Source organism: Ips typographus, linkage group LG11 (genome assembly GCF_016097725.1).
Source record: "Ips typographus isolate SLU linkage group LG11, UJ_Ityp_2.0, whole genome shotgun sequence".
Classification (NCBI taxonomy): Eukaryota; Metazoa; Arthropoda; class Insecta; order Coleoptera; family Curculionidae; genus Ips; species Ips typographus.
The window spans coordinates 661,000-685,847 of NC_138432.1; the positions used below are offsets into that span (position 1 = coordinate 661,000).

The 24,848-nt window shown below is 36.2% G+C and overlaps 1 long non-coding RNA gene across 1 annotated transcript in view; it reads right to left on the reverse strand.

The window, feature by feature from the left end:
* Nucleotides 1–4,666: 4,666 nt before the first annotated feature.
* Nucleotides 4,667–24,848, reverse strand: part of LOC145735592 (uncharacterized) — a 79,251-nt gene continuing 59,069 nt past the window's right edge. Inside the window, exon 2 of the long non-coding RNA XR_014179704.1 lies at nucleotides 4,667–5,196. This is a non-coding gene — a long non-coding RNA (uncharacterized LOC145735592). The remainder of the gene's footprint in view (nucleotides 5,197–24,848) is intronic.

Sequence of the window (24,848 nt, forward strand, 5' to 3'; positions counted from 1 at the left end):
CCCCTAAGCAATCTGATTTTCGTAAAAGTTACTCGTGTACTACCGCGTTATCTGATATAGTGGACGACATTGTTGATGCTCAGGATAAAAATTTAGCTACTGTTCTCATACTGCTCGATTATACTAGAGCATTCGACATGATAGATCATAAAACTATGATTGCAATTTTAAAGTTAATAGGGTTTGGAGAAAGAGCATTGTCTCTTCTCGCATCTTTCCTTGTTGATAGACATCAAACAGTTCAAATAGGTGATAAGGTCTCTGAAAACTTACACAGTTTTGAGTAGAGTGCCGTAGGGGAGCATCTTAGGGCCTCTTTTGTACAGCATTTATACTTTTAATTTTACAAATACCCTTTCTTTCTGTAAATATCATTTGTGTGCTGATGATGATCAAATATAAAGGGTAATTCAAATTCGACCCTCACCATTAGGATCCCAGAAACCATAAGAGATACGAGAAAGTTTAAATTGGGGAAAGTTGTGCAATTTAAATCTTAACCAATCACACATTTGGGCGATAATTGATACCACTATACTAAGTTTACGTGGCTGTATCCGACTAAAAGCACTACTGCAAGAGAAACTATTGAATGCTTTGTAAGACAGCAAAAGACGTTTGGTAATCCCTGTAGGATTGTGACTGACAAGGGAACAGCATTTACTGCAAATGAATTTTAAGATTATTGCCAAGGGGAAGGCATTAAGCATGTAACAATCACCACAGGAGTTCCGCGAGGAAATGGACAAATTGAACGCGTTCATCGAACTGTTATACCCGTACTTACCAAGCTTAGTGTTGAAGATCCAACAAAATGGTATAAATACCTTGATCGAGTCCAGAGGGCTTTAAATTCTACTTATGAACGCAGTATTGATTTGACGCCTTTTAAAGTGCTAATAGGAGTGAAGATGAAACGAAAAGAGGACATTTTGATTAATCAACTTATAGAAGAAGAAATCAAAAAAGAATTTTGTGAAGATAGAGAGAAGTTAAGAAAACATAGTAAAGAATCTATTGAAGGTTCAAGAAGAAAATCGAAAAGGATATAATTTACGACGGATTAAACCAAGAGGTTATAAAGAAGGAGACCTAGTCGCTATTAAGAGGACTCAGTTTGGTGGTGGGCTCCAAGTCCATACAAAGTTTTTAGGTCCTTATGAAGTAGTGAAACTTAAAGATAACGAGATGTACGACGTAGTAAAAGTGGGGTGTCACGAGGGACCTAACCGAACATCCACTTGCGCAGAGTTTATGAAACCGTGATATTTTTGTGAGTACGAATCGGAGTCGGATATAATATACAATAATTGTATGTGAATTGGCAACAGTGTTGTAGCTGTCTTTTAGTAAAGTGTGACGGTAAAGTGACAATAGATAGTTATGACTTTTGGCGGCTCTCTCTTATTAGGTCTAGATTAGATTAGTTCAGTTGTTGTTAATTGCTTTTATTCACATGTTAATTGTACTATTATTTTTCACTGCACTTAACTAAATTAAACTTAGTTAATTCAGAAAGAAGTAGTAGTCCATATTCTTTCAGTGGAGTCGCCAGAGTACGAAAGGAAGGAAATGACAAACAGTCTTCTCCACAATACTTTATTATGACCTTAGATGGTAAGGTCTGCTCAACAAGTTTCGGTCACATAAATGACCATCTTCAGGAGCTTAAATCTGTCGATCAATGTGACTACTGTCTTTTTACAAGGAGAGAGACAGAGAGACCCATGTTATAACGAATTAGTGACTATAACATAGTTAAGTAGGTGAACAAAGCTCATTATGGAGAAAACTAACTATAGCACATTAAATTAAAATTAAAACTTAAACTAGACCCATTTAGGGCTGGGTGAGACCCTAGGGGGAAAAAAAGATCTTAAAACTCGTGCACCATCCACTGAAGAGGCGATCAAACGTTTGATCGCCAAATGAAATTTGTTCAATATGTGCACAAACTAAAATAACAAGGTTGCCATTTAATATAAAGTCAGGAAAAGTAACAAAAAGACCACTAGAGTTACTACACACAGATGTTTGTGGACCAATTACACCAACAACTTATGATAACAAAAGTTACTTTGTTACTTTTCTAGATGATTTTACTCATTTTACCATGATATACTTAATTGAAAAGAAAAGTGAGGTATTTTATTGTTTTAAAAAAATTGAGGCCTTGGTTACAAATCTGTTAGGCTGCAAGATTGGTTCACTTCGTTGTGATAATGGTGGTGAGTATTGCTTTAATGATTTTAAAAATTTTTGTGAAGCTCGAGGAATCCATCTTAACTATACAGTACCTTATAATCCTCAGCTCAATGGATGTGCTGAGCGATTAAATAGAACTCTACTTGAGAAAGGGAGAGCTATGTTATTACAGTCAGGCTTATCTAAAGATATGTGGGGTGAAGCATTGTTGTGTGCTACCTACTTGACTAATCGAAGTCCAACAGTTGCTTTAAAAACTGTAACTCCTGCTGAAATGTTTTATCAAAAAAAAAAACAAATATTAAAAATATAAAGACTTTTGGATGTATTGCTTACAGTCATATACCAAAAGAAAAGCAAGGTAGAAAATTTGATGTAAGAGGTGAAATAAACATAATGGTAGGATATTCAGATAATGGTTATCGTCTATGGGATCCTGTAAATAAAAATATAACTTTAGCCAGAAATGTTACTTTTGATGGAGTCATAACATAAAAAACTTGAACAATGATACAATTACTTTTATAAATAAAGTGTGTGACTCAAATGAAAGATTTGATCTTCAAGAAAACTTAGAATTGGATAAAGAAAAAGATGATAAGATTGGTGAAACACATGATTATGAAGAACCTCAAAATGGTGAGGAATCAGACAGTGATAATGGGATTAATGACAATAAAAGTTTAAAGTAATAGATTAAGACGAAGACCAACTTATTTAAATGATTATGTTGATCTTGAAGATATTGAACATATGGCTTTAAATGCAACATTATTTGTGGATGAAGTACCCAGAAATTACAGTGAGATTGAAGAAAGGTCAGATCGAGTCTTTTGGCTCAATGCCATTGAAGAGGAGATTGAATCCCTAAATCGTAATAAAACATGGACATATAGCAAAAATTCACCACATAAGAAACTAATAAACTGCAAGTGGGTGTTTAGAATTAAAAGGGATGAACAAGGAAATATATTAAAATATAAGGCAAGACTAGTAGCACGTGGTTTCTTGCAACAAGAGGGCTTTGACTATAATGAGACTTATGCACCAGTTGCAAGATTAACAACGTTAAGGACTTTGCTTGCTGTTTCAAATTTTAAGCATTATCACATAGAGCAACTTGATGTAAAGTCTGCATTTTTGCACGGGGAAATTGAAGAGGAAATATATATGTCGATACCTGAAGGATTCCAAAATGCAGGGAAAGTTTGCAGATTAAATAAGGCTCTATATGGTCTTAAGCCTGCACCTTTTTGCTGGAACAAAATGAATGAATTTGATTGTTTCATCAGAAGTGAACAATTTATAAAGTCTAATAGTGATCCATGTCTTTATCTGAAGAAACTTAGTGAATCAAACATCTATTTGCTGTTATATGTTGATGATATAATAATTGTCAGTGATAACAAAAGAGAGATAAATGATTTAAAAGTAAAATTACAGAACAAGTTTGAGATACAAATTATGGGAAAACTAAAGAATTTCTTGGGAATAAATATTAAATTTGATGAAAAAGGTATGTGTTTATGTCAGAAAAGTTATATTGAGTCCATTTTACGTCGTTTTAATATGAGTAACTGCAAACCAATGAAAACACCAATGGAAGTTGGAGGTTTTGAGATTAATGAGTGTACTGATACTGAAAATCAGTCAAGTGAAGAGAACTGGCCTATACGACAATTAATAGGTTCTTTAATGTATTTGATGTTGGCGACTAGGCCAGATATTTGTTTGCAGTAAACTTGTGTAGTAGATTTCAATCAAAACCTTCACAACTACTTTGGCAAAAACTGAAAAGAATCTTGAGATATCTCCAAGGACGGTAGAATATAAGTTATTTTATCCAAATGATGATAATAATCTGCTAGTTGGCTATGCAGATGCAGATTGGGCAGGTGATCTAGAAGGAAGAAAATCCACAACTGGATATCTATTCAAGATTTTTGGTTGTGTAGTATCTTGGACAACAAGAAAACAGTCAACTGTGGCGTTGTCATCTACTGAGGCAGAGTTTGTAGCATTGTGTGAAGCTGCAAAAGAAGGAGTATGGTTGGTAAGTTTATTGGAGGATTTGAGTTTCCAAAAGACGGACCAATCTTGCATGCGACTGACAACCAGGTTTGAACATAAAAGGCTAAAACATGTAGATGTAAAGTTTAACTATATTAAAGACTTGATCACTGATAATGTACTTAAGGTCATGTATGTAGACACAAATAATCAGGTTGTTGATGTATTAACAAAAAGTTTATCATGTAACTTGATTTCTAAACATGTTTTAAACATGAATGTATTCTGATTTGGTTTGTTTTAATTATTGTATTGAGGGGAAGTGTTGATTGTATGTGAATTGGCAACAATGTTGTAGCTGTCTTTTAGTGAAGTGTGACGGTAAAGTGACAATAGACAGTTATGACTTTTGGCGGCTCTCTCTTATTAGGTCTAGATTAGATTAGTTCAGTTGTTGTTAATTGCTTTTATTCACATGTTAATTGTACTATTACTTTTCACTGCACTTAACTAAATTAAACTTAGTCAATTCACTTTTTACTTAGTTTGGTTCCACACGCAAACTTTACAATAAAAGGTTGATTCTTCGATATAAATCGGAACTGGGAAGACACAAAAAGTTAATTTTGCTGTAGGATATTAATCAGTTGGAAAATAAATTGTACGTTTGATAGATATTAATGACTGATTGCTGGTCTGGTTCAATTCCAATGTCAACTTCTGCACAGTTACTCAGTTCGCCATGCGTGGGAAAATGACAATTTTTCAAATACATCACCATATAGTCGGACATTAAATAAAAATTATGCGGCCAGATATTGCGGATAGGAAAAAGCTGCATATGACATAACAGCAAATCGAAATAGAAAATAAAACTACCCAAAACCCCGCGCCCCAACCTTTAGTTATTAGAAAAATAAATAAGAATTTCAGCGTTCCCCTGTACGACTTTTTAAGCATCTCGCTTCACCGGGAGAATATCTGAAACAAAGAAAATATATTACGACAAGAACATAAAAAACGTCAACGTGTTTTAATTGATTTCAGCTGAATACCTAAAAAAAATCAAAAACTGTTCATTACATCCGGAGGTTTCCGACAAAAACCGAAAAAGTCAAATTTCTATTTGTTTTTTACCACTTTATTAATGATTATTTTGGAATTTACTTCGGATGTAATAAAAAATTTATAAATTTTTTTTACCAAATTATTTAGTAATAAAATGCGCAACGTTGCCTCCATTTAATTAAAGCTCTATCAACAATAGTTTCTGAGATGGCAATGCTAATGCATCGAATTTGTAAGTTTTAGAATTAAATGTAGAATTTAAAATGTATTAAAAAATGTGGTTCTATTTAAAAATACCAATATTTTATCTGCCACGAATTTATGCACCACCCTGCATAGTCAAAACAAGTCAAAACAATGCATAGTCAAAACAAAAAAATTGCCCAGCTTAAATTAAACTGACATTATCACATAGCTTATAAAAAACAAAGATCACAAAACGGTGCGCGCTAGATGTAACAAGTCTTCCTGATCAATCAATCAATGAGTAAATTCAAAAATTCAATAATATACAGGGTGTTACATTAGAAAACAAAGAAAATTTGGACTGTCACAGCTTTACAAGATACTTTTTGTAGCTACCCAAATAGTTTACTCTAATAAAAATAATCAAATCACCTTTATTGTTAATTCCTGTCTATCTGATATATTATTTATAGAAAGGGAATAGCTTGAATAATCAAATTATCTAAAAATTCAGAAGAATTTACTTGGTTTTAAAAACACTGCAACTACACAAAGGTGTTTGCTTTATAATCATAGTACTCATAAGATAGGATAGAAAATGTTTCATACAAGCGGTGTCTTGAATTCATCATTTGTACTCACTGCAAACTACCTCATTATTACTATTACTTTAAACATGCTTTTAGATGACACTAAATATAATACATATTGATTTGACGTTCAATAATGCAATTTACCAAAGTAAATAATGATGATTATTGTTGAGATTTTTGTGTTAACGTAAAACAATAATGAAAACTGCAATGCTTTTCATTTTAATGTCAATTTCAGTAAAAATAGTTAACTAACATTAAAACTTGCTCTTTTATGCACTGTTCTAATGTAGTACTTCTTAGTGGGTAATTTGAGTCTAATTTGAGTTTAAGTCAATTTCTTTATAAAAGTTATGCTTTCTCACCCACATGATAAAGTAGTGAAGTATTCAGCATATACGAGATACAGATCTGTAAGATAGGCCTAATTTGCTACTTGAAGTATACTTAAAAAATACCAGACGAGAAAAATGTGTATTAATGATGCATCAGCAGGGTTAAATACCTAGGAAGTTTGAAATTGGCATTGTAATCTTACTTAGACCAGCAGGCTCTATGTCCTTCAAAAATATACATTTACTTGATTTTAGTGTATAATTTTCAACTATTATTGAAGTATTGTATTAAAATTAAAAATATAACTATTTTAACTGCATGGGAATCTGTTTGACATAACAAAATAAAACCAAAAGCAAAGTGACAAATTCGAACTTTAGTTGACATAACAGATTAAACATGGCTTAATCAGCTAAATTTGTTCTCCTCAAATTGAAATAATGCACAATATGCACTTAAAACTTTTTATATTATTTTTTACATTGAATAGTAGAAACTAGAAATCTATTTTCACAGAATGTACGCACTACTTCCCATCTGAGACATACCATATTATAGAAAATGGTAAGCTCAAATAATCAAAATATCAAAAAATTGAATTTCATTAAGTATTGGATTGTTAAAAAAACATTGCAGCTGCACAAATACAGGATGTTACAAATTAGATGTATAGCATAGCTATCTCAGAAAGTATAGTTGATCGAGCTTTAGTTAAATGGAGGCAAAGTTGCACATTTTAATGCTAAATAATTCTGGTAAAAAATAATTTTAAAAAATTTCATTACATCCGGAGATATCCAACAAAAACAATTAATCAAATTCTATTTTATTTTTTTACCACTTTATTATTGATTATTTTGGAATTCATTTTATTCAATCAATTGCACCTTCTGGAGGCATTAATTTATGCTATTTAAGAAATAATGTTTGTATTTAGATACAACGTTTCGTCTTATAGATACCATCATCAACTTAACATTTTAAAATACGGACTGGGACTTTTGATTTCGTTTTTTTAGTAGCTACCAACCTACCAAAAATGTGCCACACTTGTCAAAAAATTATACCTAGTGTACTTAGGTAGGTATTGTTTTTTTTTCAAATATGCATTTGAAATTCATGTTATCATAATTAGTAAAAATTTAGTTGATATGATTAAGTTGTTTCATCAAAACTCAACCTCGAATTCAAACATGTGAGTATCCGAAAAATAAATAACTAACCAAAAACATATTTTTTGTAAATGAAAAGTACCATAAGAAACTCTCTCTCTTTTTCGAAGGAGCAATGAACCTAATTATTAAATTATATTTTTTTTTTTTTTTTTTTTTTTAAGTTTTGTGATGCACCTAATCTTAAGATTAACAAGCATCCTAAATATAACCTAATTTACTACAGTGATTTAACTGTGGACATTCCAGCGGTCCATCACAGGTTTTCGCGTGTTTCGCACCTGGTCAACTGTTGTGCCTAACCCGCACTGTACTCTGCTTTTTCACAGTTCACTTCACAGGTTCACAAGCTCAAACGGTTTAGTTCTTTTGAGCCTCCTCACTGTGTTCTGGTTGTCTAGCAGTTGAAGCGCTTCAACATTCGGATGGTTGTGGCGTCTTCTTCATGTCTCCTGGCTGCTATCGCTATTTCTTCTTTGACTGTCCGCACCTGTAGCTCCCGATGCAGATCCTCATTCCGAACATACCAGGGTGCATTTACAATGTTCCTTAGTACCCGATTCTGAAACACTTGTAGGCAATTGTAATTGCTTGGTTTGGTACAACCCCACAACGGAAGGCACTATGTCCACACTGGTTTAAGGCCTGCTGGTAAACCAGTAGTTTGTTTTTGATGGAAAGCTGCGAATCTCTTCCCAGTAGCCAATACATGCTTTTATATTTGAGTTTTAATTGTTCAGTTTTCATTTTAACGTGAACTTTCCATTTAAGCTTGACATCAAGGTTAAGACCTAAATATTTAGTCGTTTGTTTGCGAGGAATTATATTGTGTTTAATTGCACTGAAAGATGGTTTTACTTTTCTATTTGTAAAATCATATGAACAGATTTATTTTCATTTAATTTAATCCGACACTGTGCAGTCCACGCGTTTATGGCATTACTGCATATTGAAGATGGCAGTTGTCTCTTCTATGGAATTTCCTACTGCTAGAACTGCAGTATCGTCAGCAAATGTTGCTAGTTTTATGTTGTCTGTACAGGTATGTCGCAAGTATATAACAAGTATAGCACTGGTCCAAGGACACTGCCCTTGGGGGACTCCAGCGTTTATGATTTTAATTCCGAGTACTCGTTCTCTTGTTTGATTCTGCAGGTTCTTTGACTTAAATATGATTCTAATAGCTTTGTATACTGCAGTGGAAAGAGCACCTTTAATTTCTTGATGAGGCCATCATGCCAAACTTTATCAAATGCCTGGGCGCGTCTAGAAAGACGGCGGAGCATATCTCCTTCTTTTCTAGGCAGTCTTCAATTATTTCTGTTATTCTATGTACTTGATCCACTGTAGAATGTTTGTTGCGAAACCCAAACTGATGTCAGGACCATCTGTCTTTCATCATGATTTTCTTCAGCCTTGTATGAAAAGTTTCTCACATAATTTTGATAGCACAGGTAGGAGAGAAATGGGTCTGTAAGATTTAGCTTCGTTTACGGTTCTGCCGGGTTTTGGTATCATAATTACGTCTGCCGTTTCCACAACATAGGAACGTATTTCAAGCGAAACGAAGCATTAATTAAATGGGTAATTTAATAACCCCTTTTTTTGGGAGTTGCTTAAGTATTTCTCCCGTAATTAAATCATAACCTGGAGCTTTTTTGGAGTTTATGTTTTTCTTTTATTTCTTTGATTACCTCCTTTGGTGGTTACTAATTTTATTTCTAAACTTTTTGTGTTGTTTCTGTTTGAGGACATTCTGCTTGTTTCTCGTTTTGGTTGGAAAATATTTTGCAGGTAAGTGGCAAATAGAGCAGCTTTTTGTTTGTTGGTTCTAGCCCAGATGCCACTCTCTTCTCGAATTGGAGGTATTGATTTTATTGGTCTGATTTAATCTTTTAGCGGCTTTCCAGAGTGAATAATCTGAGTTCTGATCATCAGTTAGTTCCCTAAGGTACTTGTTTATTGTCTCATTTTTTAATTTCTTGAATTTCCCTCTTTAATTGTTGCGTTAGGTTGTTTAGTACAGTTTATTTTCTCTCGTTCTGGACTTTTGCCACTCTTTTCTAGCTCTCCTCTTCTCTTTTATAAGATCGCGTATTTCCTTGGGATAGTTTATTCCAGCGGTTCTTCTTCTTATTTCTGGGGTGTTATTCCATGCTGCTTGCTGAACATCAATAATGAATTTTTTTGATTCTAATTCTAATTGCTGTATTGATTTGAGTAATTATATAAAACTAAATTATCTACTCGTTATGACAACATATCAATTTCAATTGCTTAATTTTTTTTTAAATCTTAAAATACCAAATACATAATACGAGTAGGAACACTAGGTATATTTTTTTGAAGTGTGACACATTATTAGTTTCAGAAGGTCTGTGGCTACTGAAAAATGAAATAAAAAGTTGAGGTCCGTATTTGAAAATTTGAAGTTGATGTTGGTATTTAAAAAAAGAAATGTCGGAGCTAAAACCTAAAACTATTTTCTTGAAGAGCATAAAAAAGCGCCCCCGGAAGGGTGCCATTGATTAAAGTGGTAAAAAAAATAAACCAGAAATTTGAGTTTCTTCCCGGTTTTTGTCGGATATCTCCGGATGTAATAAAACTTTTTTGAATTTTTTTTTACCAAATTATTATCAATAAAATGCGCAACTTTGCCTCCATTTAACTAAATCTCTATCACTATACTTTCTGAGATAGAATGCCAATGCATTGAGTTTGTACAACCCTGTATGTTTGCTTTACAATTATTGTACTAGATAAGCAAATGTTGTACCATGTAAGTAACTTCGTAGCCATCATTTGATCTGAAGAAATTGACACTTATATGAATTAGATTATTACTGTTCCTTCAAACATGCATTTAGATAACACTACATACAGTGCTTTTGTAACATGCATACTAAGTTCAATAAATTAAAAAGACTACCTTTTCACAAAAATTCTCGAACCCCTATGTTCTAATTTTATTAACCGCTGCTTGTGTTGTACGAATTGAAATTATACAGGGCCCAAAAACTGGGTATTTAAAATATTTTTAATCTTTCAAAATGGCAACACTTCTTTATTATTCTATAATTTGGATTCTAGAAACAACCAATTCTAAGTATTGTTCTATGCAACTTGTACCACAATTGTCCTGTAAATATTGATAATTTGAAACAATAATTTTCCAAAAGTCAGATTAACATCTTCAAAAATTATGTATGACATTTAAAAAAAAATGTAAAAAGATAATAACCGTCTTGGTTATTGTAACAGTCCATAGAGTTCATTTTGAATAGCTGATTTTAATTTTTTTACGTAAAAGTTTTGAGGACTTATAATTTTGAAAAGTGTATTTGACATTTGTTTAAAAACAATTGAATATCAGTATGGACTATGTTGCATGAAATATGTTAAGAATTGTTGGTAGAATCCAAAACATCCTATAAAAACAAGGTTCCAAGTGTTTTTCGAAAAAGTACAGCCCTTTTTATTGAGTGGGTGTACCAGTTTGAGAAATTTAGTTCAAGTATTAGTATTCACTGTAAAAATTGAAGGTGATTATAAATGATAAGTGTATGTAGGTTATTACATAACATATAGACTGACAAGTGCCAGTACATAAATAGTAAATATTAAATAAAAAGTTGTAGCTTGTAGCTGCAATCCTTTTTCTTTAAGCTGGAACCAAAACAAAAACAAAAAAGTTAATAAAATAATGTACCTAAAAACTATCACTTTTGTGATAATATTTATCTGTCAATGCCAGGTTAACCAAACTGCAGTTCCAAAAAGGCCAAAAAGATTTAATTTTAGTATTAGCCATAAAAAAAATTTAGTTTTTAAGTGAATTCAGTTATTACTAACACTAAAAATTAATTATTTTTGTTTACAAACTCTTTGGGTCATAAGCATTGATTCTATTCTTAGTCCTAATATTAATACTATAACTAAAATTAAATTTTGTTTTATAAACTAGGCTTAAGTCCCTTCCAGTTCATCAAATTTATGCAGTACATACTTTACAAAGACATTGTATAATACATATTAACTTAATGTTGAGCAATGTTGTTTACTAAAGTGTATAATGATAATTATTAAACATAAAACAATAATGAAAAAATGCATTAGTTTTCATTTGAATGTTAATTTAAATAAAATCAATATACTGACCTTAAACCTTGCTTTTTTATTCACTGTTCTAATGTAAGTAGTAAACCCATTGCACACAATTTCACTCTTCAACTTGATTGATATGTTGCAATCTTCTTAGTGGGTAATTTGTTCTTCGCTTAGGTCAATTTCTTCATAAAAGTTATATTTTCTCATCCACATGGAAAAGTAGTGAAGTATTCAGCATATACAGGTATACAGATCTGCGAAAGGGGCCCAATTTGTTAGTTGAACCACCCTTAAAAAATTCTCAGACTAGACAATTTTAGTAATGTATACAAAGATGCATCAGCAGAGTTTTTTTCAGGTTAGGTACGAAATTGCGATTGTAATCTTACCTGGGCTAGCAGGCGTTGTATGCATTATCACCATTGAAAAATATACATTTACTTGAATTTAGTGAATAATCTTCCCCAATTATTGGATTATTGTAATAAAAAATACAATAATTATTTCAGCTGCATGTAAATTTTTTTGACACAACAAAAAAAACAAAACCACAGCAAAGTGACAAGTTGGCATTTGACATCATAACAGATCCAAGATGGTCTATCAGCAGAACTTCTTTCCTCAATGCGTTACGCCGGGTGACGTCACAGTGGATGCACGAGTGCACAATATGCACCCAAGGGATTACAGGCGTTGTCCGTGGTTTTCTATTACTATTTGATTCTCTCTCTTCATTAAAGTAGTCCATCTTCACAGAGTGGAGGCATTACATTCTTCTGAGATGGTATTTATAGGAAGGGGTAAGTTCTACGAAACGAAATATCTAAAAATTTAGATTTATTAAGTATTGGATTTATTGTTTAAAAAAAAACATAGCAGCAGCACAAAGATGTTTTCTTTACAATCATAGTACTTGATACGTAGATATTCAGCTTTATGCCGTAAATCCATTGACTTAATATCAATATTGAAATAATTTCAATGAAAATTGATCACTACTATTAGTAACAATTGATTGATAAAATTTCAAGCTTTACTATGGCAACATTGCATTTGTGTTATGGCCAGACCAAACCAGACGGAGCAGTACCGACCTAACCTTACAAATTATGTAATTTTAAACGGATTTTGGTGTGTGGTGTGCGTTGGATATTGAGCACGTGACCATGTGGGGAACGGATGGTCGTCACTATCAATAAAACACCACCATTTTGCTTTTTGAATAACCGAATTGCATTTATCATTGCTTGTTGATAGTCTGCCATTAATGGAAAATTTCCAGCATGCTTAAGACTAAATACACCGCCGTGATATGAGAAAAAACCGAAAAAACTAGGAACTAGCACGATAACCGACAACCATTTTGTTCACATTGCCCGACACTGTCTTTATTCTCAAATAACCGGGAAAAATGTGCAATGTCAAATAAAAAATAACCTAAGTCGTCTGTCGAGTCCGGTTTTCAACTTGAAACGTATCGCACGTCTGTTTCGTGGGTGCCAGTTTTTTGTCGCTAAGAAACCACGTTTCTTGAAACGGTGCTCAGAGAAATTTGAAGTTGACGACCGAACTCCGCAGCCGGTCGAGTGGAGATAGTGGGAGCTCTAAGTGGAAACGTCGATTCCTAAAAGTCTACGGGGATTTGTCTTGTGCGGTGCACTTCCAAAAGGCGGAAAGGGTGAAAACCTAGGAGAAGACCACGTGGATGTGACAGTGACGGTTATAGTTTCCACGAGGAAGGACTACATCTTTTGCTCGGATCGTGCCTTTAAGCGATTTTTAGAACTTTTAAAAGAAGTTAAAATAATAACAACATTCGGTTCTGGGCTAGCGCGTGGAATAGTCAACCGCGTGTCGAGTTCACCCGAAAAGCGGAAAAATCAGCACCAAGAGGCCCGTCTGGGGATGACCTAGAGTCAGACAAATCCTGGACAGAAAGAAAACCCCTGGCAAATTGCCCCTTATAGGGAGCAGAAGCCATATTCCCCTAGTTGGATAGGGGATTCAGGAAGGAAGGAAGGAAGTCGTCTGTCATTATTATCTTGCCCAACACGGACAGATACTTCGACACTAACCTACTCCGAGTAAAGAAAGGAACGAGACGGTAGGCAACACCGTCACAGGTGTTTTTTCAGATTTTTTTTTTCCGGCAACGGTAAGTACTTAATTCAAAATTAGGATAAAGTACCAAACTTAATTTTTAAGTCAATTTTAGATATGTCTAAGAAAGCCGCAAGACAGCAATATATTCAACTTCTAACTGAGGTAGAAAGTTCTGAGGTTTTAAAGTGGGGAAAAGGTACCCCAGATTTCAAAAGACAATCTTGGGAAAAAGCTGCAAAGGCTATAAATTCTATTGGAGGTACCCAAAAAACTGGTGAACAATGGAAAAAGGTATATAATTTACAGTAGTTAAGACTTTTATTGCAATTTCACATGTACCTGTATTGTATTGTATCTGTCTGATTCATTTATATTATAGAGCCTATTAGTAAAATAGACTATGAAATTTTAGGCCTTCATTGAATGCAAATCCCACATAAAAGCAAAAATTCGGAATAATGCGGAACTATCTGATGTAGAAAAAAAATGTGTCAATTTAACTGGACTTTATATTTTCCCTGGTGGAATCCAAGAAATACCCGAATTACTAGGTATTGCAGTGGCTGGTGAGTTTTATAAGTTTTTGTGATTTAATGTTAGTAGTAGAATAAAATTTTTGTTTAATGCTGGATGTCATTACTAACATAGAGAATAAGTCAAAGAGTCTATTTGATTTAAAGGGCTCAACACACTAGCCTGTCTCTTAAAGAATCAATTAGAATTAAGTTGACTTCTTTGCAACTTTGATATCAAGTTTATGATTTCGTAGAGGATTTTTTAGCGATATTAAGAATTACCCTTTTTTTGGTCAAGAGGGTCTGTTTTGTTAGTATGTTAAGCACTTTATAAATAATAGTATGACTTTGTAAAATGTGTACATGCATGATAGTGTTGCATCTAACTAAAACTAAACTAAAAACAAATTATTTATGTTTTTGAAGGGAACCATAGGAAAGACACCATTACATCAAAAGCGTTTGCAATAACTACAGAAATTATAAATAATTCAGTCAGTAATCAGATACTTGAAGATAAAGATAGAAATGAGGCTTCAGAGTGTTTTGAAAATTCCTTAAATCCAATGAAGGAAGAAAATGGATCCAATGAAGGTAGAAAAAGAAAGATGTTTGGCAGCAAAAAGATATGTTTATCGTCTATGAAAAATACAAAATGTAAGTAGCTAGGCTGATAAAAAACAACTTAACCATTAAAACATTATTATTCAGGCTGCAGTAACACTTAAATTATCTGCTAGTTTCTAACAGTTAGAATTTATTTTCCAGCTCTTTTAGAAGAACACATTCAATCAACAAATACTGGATTAAAAGAAATATTAAACTCCATTCTGGCAGTAGCTGAATCGATAAACAATTTAGCTGATGCCATCCGAGAGAGTAAAATATTGTACCGTCGTACTCCTTAATGACACACTTCTTGTACAACACTGTATATTGTTTACAAAACAATAAACTGACACTGACACTTAACCTCGTTATCTGACAACTTCGACTTCACTACTACCATCAACTCAACAACTAACTAACCAGGCCTGGTTCAGCTGCTTATATAGGCTTCCATGGTTTCTAGAAAGTTCCCAAATATTCATGAAATTGACCTTCTCTCTCACACTCATTAAGTTATAACATAAATCTCTCTCTATATAAGCAACGGAGCCAGGATTTTCTAGAACACAGACAAAAGAATGTAGAACGTAAACAAAGCAACGTAACATACAGGGGTAACAACAAATAACTAAAGAAATCCTAACTAATAATCAAAAGTTCGCTTTGCAACACTGCCCCCCTCCTAGAGTTGATCGTCCCGATCATCAACTTCACCAGCTTTGGGTGGTCGGTAAGGTGCAAGTCGATCCAGGTGAACTATTTTCATTTTCGCCCGATGTCCTCGCTGTATTCTGTAGACGACGTCGTTCAGACGCTTTATGACGTCGTAGGGTCCCTCCCATGACCTCTGTAGCTTCGGTGACTTTCCTTTCTTTCGAGCAGGATTGTATAACCAGACCTGATCGCCGGCTTGGACTCCGCTGCTGTTGGCCCTTTTGTCATATCTTGTCTTTAGTCGGTCGCTTGCAAATTTCAACTTCTGCCGGACTTCCTCATGGATCACGTGCAAGCGTTGCGCCAATTTTTCTGAATAGCTATCACAAGAGGCTGGGGGTTCTTCCGGTCGTCCAAAAAGAAGATCCATTGTCAATCGAAGCTCCCTTCCAAAGACAACACTAGCTGGTGTTTTGCCAGTGGAATCATGTACTGCCGATCGATAAGCCATCAGGAACAACGGAATGTGCTGATCCCAATCTGTCTGATTGTTATCGACGACTGTCCTTAGGTACTTGTCTAGTGTCCGGTTGAAACGTTCCACTATTCCGTCTGACTGTGGGTGTAATGGAGTAGTTCTGGTTTTCTTAATTCCCAATCGGTCACACACTTCCGTGAATACTGCCGATTCGAAATTACGCCCTTGATCCGAATGCAGCTCCCTCGGTACTTCCCAAATCTGCAGAAGAAGTTGTCAACCAGAACTTCTGCTACAGTAGCGGCTTCCTGGTTTGGTATTGCGTACACTTCTGGCCATTTACTGAAGTAGTCCATTGCGACCAAGACATAGCGATTTCCGGAATTAGTTTTGGGAAAAGGTCCAGCTACATCAACGGCAATCCTCTCAAACGGAGCTCCGACATTATACTGCTTCATACATCCTCGGCTCCGAGTTTTGGGACCCTTGCTACTGAAACAGTCTGCGCAACGCCGACACCAATCTTCTACATCTGAGCGGCTTTGTAGCCAATAGAACCTTTCCCTAACTTCATTTAACGTTTGTTGATGCCAAAGTGCCCTCCACCAATTCCACTATGGGCTTCTTTCAGTACGTCACTAACTCGGTTTCTTGGCAGAACTACCTGGGGTCGTTCTTCTTTCCCATCCGGACTTTCCCATTTTCTTTTTAGTAAATCTCCATCAATAATAAGGGACTCCCATAATGCCCAATATCCCTTTAATGTTGGAGACTTAGCGGAAATCTCCTCCCAATTTGGTCTTTCTCCACGCTCTTTCCAGTTAATTATCTGTCCTAAATCGGGGTCTTCTCGTTGATCGGCAGCCAAGTTTTCCCGATCCCATGCGATGTCATTTTTCAGAGCGATCCTTCGACAAGGCTTTCCAAATTCAGCTATCTCCAGGCGTTTACAGTGATTGCAACCTTCCACACAAGGTCTTCGTGACACTGCGTCCGCGTTTCCGTGCAAACGTCCCTTTCTGTGTTCAATCTGGAAGTCATATTCTTGAAGTCTTTGCAACCATCGAGCTATTTGTCCTTCTGGATTTTTGAATTGAAATAGCCATTTCAGAGAGGCATGGTCCGTCCTTAGTCTGAATCGTTGTCCGTACAGGTATTTGTGAAACTGCTCGACTGTTTTCACTACGGCTAACAGCTCCTTCCTGGTTACGCAATAATTTCTCTCTGGCTTTGATAGTGATTTGCTGAAATAGGCGATCACTCGTTCTTCACCATCTTGGATTTGAGATAAAACTCCGCCTAAACCAATATTACTAGCATCTGCGTCCACAATAAACTCTTCCCCAGATCGTGGAAAAGCCAAAACTGGTGGAGAACAAAGGGTTACTTTCAGTTCTTCCATGGCTTCCTGACATGTTGTAGTCCATTCGAAGGGCTGGTTATTCTCCGTCAATTTGTGTAGGGGTCTGGCTATATCAGCAAATCCACGAACAAACCTTCTGTAATAGGAACACAATCCCAGAAAACTTCTTAATTCGTGCTTGTCTTTCGGAACAGGCCAATTTTTTACAGCTTCAGTTTTCTTCGGGTCGGTTTTTACTCCTTTTGACGATATAACGTGTCCCAAATATTCGACTTCTTCTTGGAAAAAGCTGCAGTTCTTCGGATTTAATTTCAGGTTTGCCCCTCTGAACTTCTTGAAGATTTCTTCAACGTTTTGCAGGTGTTCTTCAAATGTTTTGCCCATAATAATGATGTCGTCTAAATAAACAAGACAGGTTTTCCAAGTCAATCCTCGTAGAACAGTTTTCATTAATCTTTCGAAGGTTGCCGGAGCATTGCAAAGTCCAAAAGGCATGACGTTAAAATGCCACAAGCCAGTTCCAGTTGAGAAGGCAGATTTCTCTTTGTCCCGTTGATCCATCTCCACTTGCCAGTATCCACTTTTTAGATCCAAGGTGGAAAACCACTTTGCGTTAGCCAGAGTGTCTATGGTGTCATCTATTCTGGGCAAGGGATAACTGTCTTTCTTAGTAACTTCATTTAGTCTTCTATAGTCCACGCAGAATCTTGTCGACCCATCTTTCTTAGTAACAAGTACCACAGGAGAACTCCAAGGGCTGGTGGATGGCTCAATGACGCTGCGAACCGCCATGTCCTGTATAAGATTTTCCACTTCTGCCTGCTTAGCCAATGGGAGTCGTCTGGGTCTCTGCTTAATGGGCAAATAATCCCCTGTTTCAATTTTATGCCTCACTAAATGAGTTCTTCCCAAATCCGTTTCATTTAAGGCGAACACGTCCTTGTAGTCGTGAAGCAAACGGCCAAAAGTCTGTTTTTCTTGATCAGTCAAAATTGAGCTCGTCTTTTCATTAAGTGCACCAAACACTCAGGAAGGTCACTGTCGGGGTTTGGTTTTGTTTCGTGCGACTCCTTAGTCACCATAAGTACTGGTTCGGATTTGGCTATTATATCGCCTTTTTTTAATCTTTGACCACAATCTTTCAAATTGGCGACTTTTACGTATGCTTGGCCGTTTTTTCTGCTGGACTAGGGTGCGGGCTACAAGAACTCCCTTCTTCACAGCATCATCTTCCTCTTCATAACTCGGTTCTATCAGCTGAAGTTTGCTCAATTCCGTTTTTTTATCCAAATTAACTTTAACGATGGTCTCTGATCTTGCAGGTAAGTTGACATCTTCTTGCAACGTGACTTTCCTCACACGCATATCTTGTTCGGGTGTCATCATAACAATCTCGTCTTGTCCAGTCTTGATCAGTCTATTCTCCAAATCCAGCTGGAACTTGTGTTGCTCCATAAGATCTAAGCCCATTAAGACGTCATCAGTTATGTTGGCCACAAAAACGGTATGGTTGAAGACATGCCGCGCAAGCTTCACTTCAGCTTCATGGATTCCCAGAAAAGGCATTGACTCACCAGCGGCAGTTTCCAATATAAACTTTGTACCAGTGTCGCTAGTCCTGCAGTGTTTCACCATGTCCGGCCTTACGATAGTATGGCAAAAACCGGTATCAACAACCATTTGGCAATCCCGGCCGCAAATCTTACCGGTCACTATTAAGCTGGTGTTTTCGTGCTGAAGACGGGCTACTTTGATTATGGTTGGTGGGGCTTGACAGTGTTGCGTAGCCAGCTTTTGCCCCGGAAAACTGGCTACTCTTCGTTTTCCTGGTTCTGCATTCTTCTAGGTTTGCGGCACTGCGATTGAATGTGCCCCTTTTCTCCACAGTTCCAGCATTCCAATGACCGAGTAAACGTGGTGGTTTGAGCGTTTCGGTTGTTCTGACTTCTTCTGTTTAACGCTCCCATTAGTTCTTTTCGAAATGTCTCCAGCTGACGATTCAAGTCTGACTGAGTGATTGTGTGATCTGAATTGGAAGATCGGTTTCTCGGTTCCGGTGTAAGGCTTCTGACTTGACGCACTCGAGTATGTCCGCGTGATACTTGCTTGACCGCCTCAAACTCCAAAGCGTAGGCAAGAGCATCATGCAATGTTTGGCATCTCGCTAATCGTATTGCTTGCTCTGTGTCACAATCTTTAAGACCTCGTACAAAAGCCCGTACTGCCATTCGCTCTCTAATGTCTTGAGAGACCGTTGGATAGGCCAGACAAACTAATCGAGCAATGTCAGCTTCATACTGTTGAAGTGTTTCCGTGCTTCTTTGGGTCCTACTAGACAACTGAGCTTCGTATACTTGTTCTAGGTGCTTATTTCCAAATCTCATCTCTAAATGTTGGATTAAGTCCTCGTAGTTTTTGTACTGGCTCTCGTCCAAAGTCTGCAAAACCTCCAGTGCTTCTTCTCGAAGTGACAAAACCAAGGCAGTGGCTTTGTCACTTGATGTCCAATTGTTGGCCTCTGCGGCAGCCTCAAACTGTTTTTTGTAAACCTGCCATGAGGTCTTACCGTCGAAAACTGGTGGCTTAATATTTGAGCAGACACTAGAACTGGCGACTACGGTTGGCTTTGAAGACTTTTCCTGTAGTTTGTCAAATTCCTCTCGCAAGGTCTGAACGGTCTCCTCCATACCGCTTATCCTCTCATTTACCTTTTCTTCCAAAATTTCCATCCTGTTGTCCATTTCTCCTTTTATTTCATTTATTACTCGGTCTAATTTTTCATCTTGTCGTTGAAACTGGTCTTTAATTTGGTCTTGGCTTGCTTTGAACTGCTCTTGACTTATTTGGCTTGCTTTTAACTCCTCGAACTGCTCTTGACTTATTTGGCTTGCTTTCATTTCTTCGAACTTTTGGTCTTGGCTTGCTTTCATTGCTTGAATCATCTCCATAAGTTGTTTCATTCCTTCATCCATTTTGGCGCTTTGTTGTCGTGTACTCACAGGCATTCAACACACCTGCTTTTGTCGGTTTATTCTGTCTTCCTCTGGATCTCTTCTTTGATTCTCCAATCCCACTTCTGACACCAAATGTACCGTCGTACTCCTTAATGACACACTTCTTGTACAACACTGTATATTGTTTACAAAACAATAAACTGACACTGACACTTAACCTCGTTATCTGACAACTTCGACTTCACTACTACCATCAACTCAACAACTAACTAACCAGGCCTGGTTCAGCTGCTTATACAGGGTAATTCAAATTCGACCCTCACCATTGGGATCTCGGAAACTATAAGAGATACGAGAAAGTTTAAATTGGGGCAAAGTTGCGCAATGTAAAGCTCTACCAAATGCTGTTTTAAAAATTTCGATTTTCCGAGTACTTCCAAAGATATCCGAAAAAAAATGAAAATTTGATTTTTTGTTTTTATTTATTTCTAATCTTATTTGAAGAGATATTCCAAAACTAAAAGTACCTTTTCATTGCCACTTTTTCTCAGCTATTCGATGATGGATTCAAATTTGCCACACGACGTTTCGTTTTTTGGCAGCCATCATCAACTTTCTTTTTTCTTATGGGCGCCATATTGGATTTTTAGCCCACCAAATAGTACGTTTTATTCTGATTTTAGTGATGTATAATAACTTATGATTTGCTTCATAAATAACAAAATAATTCAATAAAAACTATTTTTACTTTAGTTATTGGCTTTGAGTTAATGGGCCGTTTTAAAAAATGTCATTATTTGACAGTACTTGTCAAACACGATAATTCGGACGATCATTAGAGCTTTTAGAGATTTTATCTTTGTTACCTTTCAGTGAATGAGCCGTTTTATGAAGATTACTTGGTAGTACTTGTCACACGCAATTGGCCTGAACATACTTAGTCACAAAGGTGTACACGTGACTTAAACCGGTTGTGGACCTAGTCGTTCTTTTCGTGAATAAAAAATGGTTTAAGTCACTTGCTGTATAAATAACTATTAAATTACTCTGAATGACATTCGCCTATTTACAGATGTAAACAAACAAACATCAATGTTACATCTACGGGGCGCGGTGCAAATTTAATAGAACTGTAATTTTAGTTTTTTTTTTTAAATATAAGAAGTCGAAATTTAATAAAATACTGTATAAGACACGTGACTTAAACCGGTTTACTCACTCGAATAAATATGAATGAATAAAAAATGGTTTGTCACTTACTGTATAAATAACTATAAACTTGCACTTAACATTATAAAAAATTGAAACTTGGCAAAAAATTAAGTTCCTAAAATGATGATCTTTCTCTTGGAAACATAAATAAGCCTTTTAAGTTAGAGATAATGCTAACAAATCTGTTTTTCTGATTAACCTAAATAGTTCAGCAATGCTTGTATAATAATAACATTTTCTGCGGGGGTTTCTTTTCTAGATACATTTTTAACTATGATTGACGATCTAATGATCGTCCGAATTATCGTGTTTGACAAGTACTGTCAAATAATGACATTTTTTAAAACGGCCCATTAACTCAAAGCCAATATCTAAAGTAAAAATAGTTTTTATTGAATTATTTTGTTATTTATGAAGCAAATCATAAGTTATGATACATCACTAAAATCAGAATAAAACGTACTATTTGGTGGGCTAAAAATCCAATATGGCGCCCATAAAAAAAAAGAAAGTTGATGATGACTGACAGAAAACGAAACGTCGTGTGGCAAATTTGAATCCATCATCGAATAGCTAGGAAAAAGTGGCAATGAAAAGATGCTTTTAGTTTTGGGATATCTCTTCAAATAAGGTTAGAAATAAATAAAAACAAAAAATCAAATTTTCAGTTTTTTTCGGATATCTTCGGAAGTACTCGGAAAATCAAAATTTTTAAAACAGCATTTGGTTGAGCTTTAAATTGCGCAACTTTGCCCCAATTTAAGCTTTCTCGTATCTCTTATGGTTTCTGAGATCCCAATGGTGAGGGTCGAATTTGAATTACCCTGTATAGGCTTCCATGGTTTCTAGAAAGTTCCCAAATATTCATGAAATTGACTTTCTCTCTCACACTCATTAAGTTATAACATAAATCTCTCTCTATATAAGCAACGGAGCCAGGATTTTCTAGAACACAGACAAAAGAATGTAGAACGTAAACAAAGCAACGTAACATACAGGGGTAACAACAAATAACTAAAGAAATCCTAACTAATAATCAAAAGTTCGCTTTGCAACAATATGAAAACATAAATAAAATAAAGTTTCAATTAAGTTCAAAATAAATTATATAACATATTTGTTGCAGTTTTTATTTATTTTATTTTAATCCAGTGCTTTTGCTTGGTCTAATAACCCTTGCTAAAAATAAATACAAATTTTGCTTATCCAGGTTATTTTAAATGTAAGCACGTTTTGGAATAAATAAGTATGATACATTAAACTTTGTAGCAGACAAGAAAGCAAGGACCAGTCTTCTACAATTGAAAATGTACCTGCAGTATAAAAAACAGTTTTCACAAAATGAAGGAGCATTTAAAGATTTTTGTCTCCAATTAAATCAAGAAAATTGCAGTCCAAAAAGAACTATGGAAAATTGGAAACGAGTAAATTTGTACTATGTGTTTAGCAATATTTTCAGGGTCAGGATACCTTCTTTTATAGGTTTTTGATGAATGGGAGTCCAGAGTCAAGGCAAAAGCAAGGAGAATTCACTTCGCAGAGCGAAGAGTTAACTGGGGGTGGACTTTCAGTCGTGGAGATACTGACAAATCATGAAAGAGTCTGTTGGAAGTCTTGTCAAAGATATTGATATATGGACATCCCAAAGTTATTGAATTCGGCTTTAAAAAAAAGACAAAAAGTAAACCCAGATATCAAATTAAGAAAATTCAGTGCAGAAAGTTCAGAGAATAGGGACAAGATGGCCGCCAATGATGTTTTGCTTGAGAGTCCTTCTAATGATTTTAAGTGTAAACACTGTAAAAAGGATGTTGTAAATTCAGTGAAGTGCATAAAATGTGACGAGTTATTTCACCCTAGTTGTTTGGTCCAGTCTGCGCGGGCTAAAAATGCCGTGTGTCGTCATGAACCTCAAAACCAATCCGGTGACACCTCTAACCTCAAAACTGCATCGGACCATTCGGATCCACGCATGACTTCCCTGATGACCGAAAACTGTCTATTGCGTGAGCTAGTGGAGGAAACCAAGTAAAAAAATGCAATACTAAATGAAAATTGTGATTTATTAAAGGAAAAAGTAAAAACCTTGCTTGAAACTGTAAAAATGCATGAAAATACCATACTGGAATTAAAAGCAAAAAACGACAAAGAACGTCAAGGTCAGGTAAATCCGACGCCGCCTTCCTTGTCGATATCAACAATTGTTCGAGATAGTGTCACGTTTGGGGGGTGGCGCAGGAAGAGAAACAACAAACGTAGTTCAAGTATGTCTCCTTTATTTGTATACTGGCGATGATTAACTAAATCTTACCCCCAGATTAAGAGGGCCGCTAGTACCGCTACAGGCGGGACGCCCATGGAACACTCTCTACGAGGGGGTGCGTGGGTGTGTGTGTGTGTGTGTGTGTGCGTAAGGCCTCCTGATGTGCCGCCAAGCGGAACCCGCTCGATACGAGCAGGGAACCCCTATGTCCGACAAGCCCGAAGGATTTACTTTATGCACAGCAAGCCCCCTTTGGAGTGTCGCCAAGCGAAACCCGCTCGATACGAGCAGGGAACCCCTATGACCGACACGCCCCAAAGGACTTACTTTAGGTACTGAAAGGGTCAAGAGTCCCGACGGTCACCACTGGGTTGCGTAAGGACTCTAGTCTGTTCAGCCTGGATTTCCAAGAAGGTATCGAGCCGTCCGGGCACTAGGAAGTTCGGACTGATGCTCGATAGACCGACCCAGAGACCAGTGATCTTCGATGGCTTGAGACGCCGATTAAATACTCATCTCATGACCCCAATTTGCCGGTCTCGCTGATTCGGCAGTGTACTGGGGGAGACCGGGGCCAGCCTGGGTAACGGAACATGGTGCAACTTATGTTATTCGTGACATCTCCCCCCTCTGAAGAGTGTTCGCCCCGGACACTTAACCCTAACGTAACTAAATAACCTACATGCCCCATGGCTTTATTTACACATGTGACCAATCGTAACTTAGTCTTATTACGCCCCCCTTGTTATCTCTCTTGTGGTTCTCCTGGAAACTGTTGCTCCTTCCTGGAGGGCGGCCTTACGCGGCTTCGTCTTGCCTATCTGTGCGCCAGAGCACCCGTTACTCAGTTCGCGGGTGGTGGCGCCCTCTATTGACTTTCCTCGTCCACTTTGAAGTGCGCGGGATGGTCGCTTGTTCCGTGAGTTTCTAGGTTGTGGTATCCTGGCTGTAGAGGGCGTGACGGTTGGTCAACCTATTTAAATATGTATTTTGTAAGTTTATGTTTTATTGTTTATACTT